This window comes from Peromyscus californicus, unplaced genomic scaffold, assembly GCF_007827085.1.
Source record: "Peromyscus californicus insignis strain IS unplaced genomic scaffold, ASM782708v3 Scaffold_22__1_contigs__length_63687245, whole genome shotgun sequence".
Taxonomy (NCBI): Eukaryota; Metazoa; Chordata; class Mammalia; order Rodentia; family Cricetidae; genus Peromyscus; species Peromyscus californicus.
In genome coordinates, this window is record NW_026294525.1 from 3,363,823 (window position 1) to 3,368,964 (window position 5,142).

Sequence of the window (5,142 nt, forward strand, 5' to 3'; positions counted from 1 at the left end):
TGGACTATCCCCATTACCTTTAATAAAATTATCTTTAATTTTTCTTAATGATACTATATAACTGGTCTATATAAGCCTTAGGTGTATTTTTAGATTTCATCTTAAGTATTTGATACTTTCTGCTCTTGTATATTTGTATCTATTTTAATATTTTGGTTTCCAATTATTGCTAGTTCACAGAAATATAAATGATTGTTAAAATATGCATATTGTGTCTAACAATTTTGTTAAACAAAACACTTTTAAATTCTATTAATTTTTGTTTCTAATGTACAATCATGTTAATGTTAGGTCTCAAAAAACCCTAGGGACAAATGGCTAACTGGGGTGCCAGCTCTCCCTCCCAGCACTTCTGACCCTGCCCCTACCTTAAACCCCTCCCCTCCAGGGACTGGGCTTCCACTTCCCTCCTCCTAGCTTCTCTTCCCTGGGTAGCTCAGCCATTTGGATTATGTGTCCTCTTTGGTCTCCCAGCTCTCTCCTGGCCTCTTGGCTCCTGGTTCCTCTGTCTCCATCTCTTCCTCTCCCCGCCCTCTCTCTCCTCTCATGGCCTGGGTCAGTCTGGACCCTTCCAGATGTCTCTGGCTGTTTTCTCCACTATATCTACAATAAACCTTTCCCTCCACAATACCTAGGAGCTGCATGTCCTCATTTCATCCTTTTCTACTCAGTTAACTACAAGTAATGGTGGCTTTGTGACCTCTGACACGTCTTCCGCCATTATTGCCCAAGTTAGGATCCAAACGGAAAACTTCAACACCTCACTATTAATATTTTTTCAAATACTTACTTTAAAAAATATTCTTTATCATAATCATGAAGTACCTACTACTTTATTCCCAACTTACTAAGAGTGTTTTGAATTGCAAGTAGATTTAAATTATTTTAAATTTCTTCTCATTATTAATTATATGGCTACAAAAAATCATAGTGTCATTTTACAACTCCCAGGAATGAGCCTATAATTTTGTGATGTTGGCATTTTCCCCCACATTGTTATTATTGATTTCCTGGTATAAAGTTTGTATCCATTTGCACAAGAAGATTGGATTATTCTTTGTCTTTCTTACCATATCCCTATTAGACTTCGGTGCCAAAGTGTTAGGAAATGTCTCCTTTTTCATTCTTTGACCTTCCCCACTTCCCTTGAACTTTTATACACAAGGTCAGGGAGGAAGAGCTTCACATATGGATATAATTCCTGGAATAGTTACAGATCTATTGAAGTCCTCTATTTCTTCCATATTGGTAAGTTTCCTTTTTCTGAGGTGATGTCCCGTTTTCCTTAATATTTCAAATCTATCAGCATGAAGATATTATTATATCTTTTTTTTAAATTATGTCAGTGTGAGGAATCTACAGTGATGTCTCTCATTCTTGAGGTTGATCATTTTCATTTTCATTTAAAATTCATTTAAAGAGCCAACTCTTACTGGATGTCATGGCTCAGACCTAAGGCTAGAACTTGGGAGGTGGGAGTGGAAGAAAGGAGGATTTAAGCTGTCTCATAAAACAAAAGAACAACAACAACAAAAAATAGAGTAAAGCCTATCTTGCTTCCTATGTGAATTAATAATATAAAACTTGCCAGCTAATCTGAGAAGCTTAGTTTGGAAATATTTATGTCTGAATTTTGTGATTTATCAAGATTCTGTGTCTGTCAGAAGAAAATATTTGCAAAGCATGTGTCAAGGGAAGGGGAAGGAGTGGTGTTCCACAGGGCGCTGTTCTGACTGTCTTGCACACTCCCAGGGTAAAACACAGCACAGTGAGAAGTGACCAAGATGAACTTGAAGTAGGGACTGGGGGTGGCCATTCAACTTCTTTGTTCATCTTCCCAATATGGTCACATAAGTAAATCTATTTGTGCTTCTCAAAAAAAAAAACAAAACGGTTCAGTGTACTCTCTAAACTCTGAATAAGCAATTTTATTTAAAAAGGAAATTTTGGCCCAGTAAAATAGTTTAGCAGGTTAAACACTTGCTCTTCAAGCCTGATGACCCGAGTTCAATCCCTGTAGCACACAATGGACAGAGGCGACTCATTCTAGAGGGTTCTCTTCTGGCCTCTGCCCACTCACCATAGTATGCCTACACTCACCCACAAACATCATCACACATACACAAGTGTTTTTTTTAAATGGGGAAAAGAAATTTGAGATTCACAGACCAAGCTGCCTGCAATTTGCGTTCTCCTGCTTCTACCTCCTGAGTGCTGGATTAGAGGCATGTGCAACTATGCTTGGCCTAATTAAACAGTACTCGGTAAAGCGGGAAGAAAAGATCCAACCTCTGCTCTCCATGCAGTAGACACAGTAAATGTCATCGTCTGACCAGAGCGGCTTCCTGCTGTGGTTTTCATTTCTTGAAGTGGTTAGAATTATGCAAAAAAAGTGGTTGCTGTTTTCTTCCTGGCCCTGAAAAAGACACTGATCTTGAAAAAAAGCCCAGATGGTATAAACGTAAACAGGTAAACGACTTGACATTGAATTTATTGAAACACAATAAAATGTGTTTCAGTTGTCGAACCCCCTTTTCTGTTTTTAGACATGAGCTGTAATCTTTAGATTTAAATATTTCTCTTCTGAAGAAAAATGTTTCCTGGTAAGAAATCTCTGCAGAAATGCATATAAAACCTACATTGAAAAATTGTTTTTGCCGTGCAGTGGGATCGCACGCCTTTTTTGATCCCAGCACTTGGGAGGCAGAGGCAGGTGGATCTCTGTGAGTTCGAGGCCAGCCTGGTGTACAGAGGGAGTTCCAGGACAGCCAGAGCTGTGACACAGACCTTGTTTCGAAAAGACAAACAAACAGATTTTTTTAGGGCGCATGGCTGCACTGGTCAAGCTTGTCTAACATTCGTCAAGGCCTGAGTTTGATCACCAGTGCTACTGCATACACCAGGCACGATAGTACACATCTCAGCACTTAGGAGGTGCAGGCAGGAGGAGCAGACATTCAAGGTCATCCTTTACTCCATAGCAAGGTTGAGGCTATCCTGAACTACACAAAGACCCTTGTGTCAAAAAAAAAAAAAAAATAGTGCTCACTTCGGCAGCACGTATACTAAAATTGGAACGATACAGAGAAGATTAGCATGGCCCCTGCACAAGGATGACACGCAAATTCGTGAAGCGTTCCATATTTTTTAAAAAAAAATAAATAAATAAAGGCTGGGCGATGGTGGCGCACGCCTTTAATCCCAGCACCCGGGAGGCAGAGGCAGGTGGATCTTTGTGAGTTCGAGGCCAGCCTGGGCTACAGAGTAAGTTCCAGGAAAGGCACCAAAACTACACAGAGAAACCCTGTCTCGGAAAAACCTAAATAAATAAATAAAGTACATAAAAAATAAAATTGAAAAGTTCAGAAACCCAACTTGTTTTTTTATTTGTAAATATAAAATTGGTTTCACGTTTTACAAGTCCATAGTATCCAAATCGAAGGGTCACACACTATGTGTTGTACGTGTCAGGGTCCAAGCATGGCAGTCCCTGCTTGGCCTGGTACTCCAAACCGGGAGCACACCAGGTGCCTGGTACTCACTGCCCTGCTGCCAGGCTTACTGTCTTTCCCTTTCTAAAGATACTTCTTATTATTATGTAGACATGTCTGAGTGTGGGTATGTGCCTCCCTGGGAAGCACCGGGTTCCCTTGGGATTGTGAGCTGCCTGTGTCCTGCTGGGAAGGAAACTGGCCTCCTCTGGAAGCACAGTATGCACTCTTACCCTCAGAGCCTTCCCTCGGGCCTCTGACTTGCTTTCTCATTCTGCTCAGGAAAAGTGCAGCATAATAATTGCCGGCCTGTGAAGCCCTGTTAAAGAAGTTGATGGGAATAGGCCTGTCACTGAAAATGTCTTTGTCTTTAGGGTGTTGGAAGGGTAAATTCGGGGGGTGTGGTAAGGTGTGTCTTTCATCTACTGATTGATTAGTCGTGTCTGGTGCTATTCTGTTGTGTGATTCGGAGGGCTGAGTTCTAGAGTCAGACCCCTTTAGAGGTGAACTCCGATTCTTCATTTTTAGGAGATGTGCTGACCTTTAGCAGGCCGATTACCCTTTGGACTATTTACCATCTATACTAAGTGAGATGATACTGGTCCCTCCTGGGAGAGCATTTCCCCATTCACCGACAGCTTTGTCATGGGCACCTTTCTAACCCTGGTGGGAGGGGGGGGACAGGACTCCCAGGAGGGTACAGGTCGGATTTGAATGACACAGAGTTTCCTGAGCTTGGGCACAGCTATAACACAAACTCACCACGTCTTCGCTAGCCCCCTCTGACATTCTGTGTCACCCTCAAGGGACTCGTCCGGGAAAGGAAGCTGGTACAAACACACAATGAAAACTGCAGACTGATGGGAGAGCAAGGGAGCCTTTGCTTCTGGGTCAGGAAGCTCAAGTCCTTTGCCAAAAGCACCACACCGGGGCAGGTTGGCAAGGCCGGAAGCTTGCCAGCTTTCAGGATGACTGTGAGAATGGTGTGGCACTCTGGGAACACACACACACACACACACACACACACACACACACACACACACACACACACCCTGGTGAGTGTTTACCCACACTTCACTGACCTTTTTTCAGGTTTCAGTTAGGAAGTGTAATCATTAACAGATCTCAGTACTTTACTGTGGGGAGATCTACCTGACAGACGGAGAGGTGAAAGTTGATGCCCTTTCCCGCCTTTTCCAGATCCTTCCAAACAATGGATTCCAGCCTCCAGTGTGTATTAAAAATGTCACCAATTCCATACGAACCTGGTACAGTACAGTGTGTATTTACAAGCAAATAGGTACCACCGTTTGTCCGGTGGCTCTGTCTCAATCTGACTTCTTACTGTGTTTTTCAGGGGATAGGAGAGTGGGTTATGAATAGAAAATGTGAAGAAAAAGGAGCAATCATTCTTACTGAGAAAAGTCGGCTGCACACTTGCTAAGCCACGGAGCTGTGGGATGTGCTGATGATCTTGCAGACTTTTCCAGTGGTGAAGTCTGCTTACGGATCTCACGGCACTGGAGTGTTGAAGAAAGGACTGCCCATATTCTACTCCCTGCCTCACCTCCTGGGCATCTGCCAGCGTGCGTATCATCTGCCAACATGGCAGTGATCACACAAGGCAAACCAACCACTGGACAAGTTTATC

General features: G+C 42.7%; 1 non-coding gene across 1 annotated transcript; it reads left to right on the forward strand.

Moving 5' to 3' along the window:
• The first annotated feature begins 3,041 nt into the window (after window positions 1–3,041).
• LOC128118799 (U6 spliceosomal RNA) lies at window positions 3,042–3,148 on the forward strand. Its single transcript, XR_008221326.1, has one exon. It is a non-coding gene; the product is annotated as a U6 spliceosomal RNA (small nuclear RNA).
• Window positions 3,149–5,142: the final 1,994 nt, after the last annotated feature.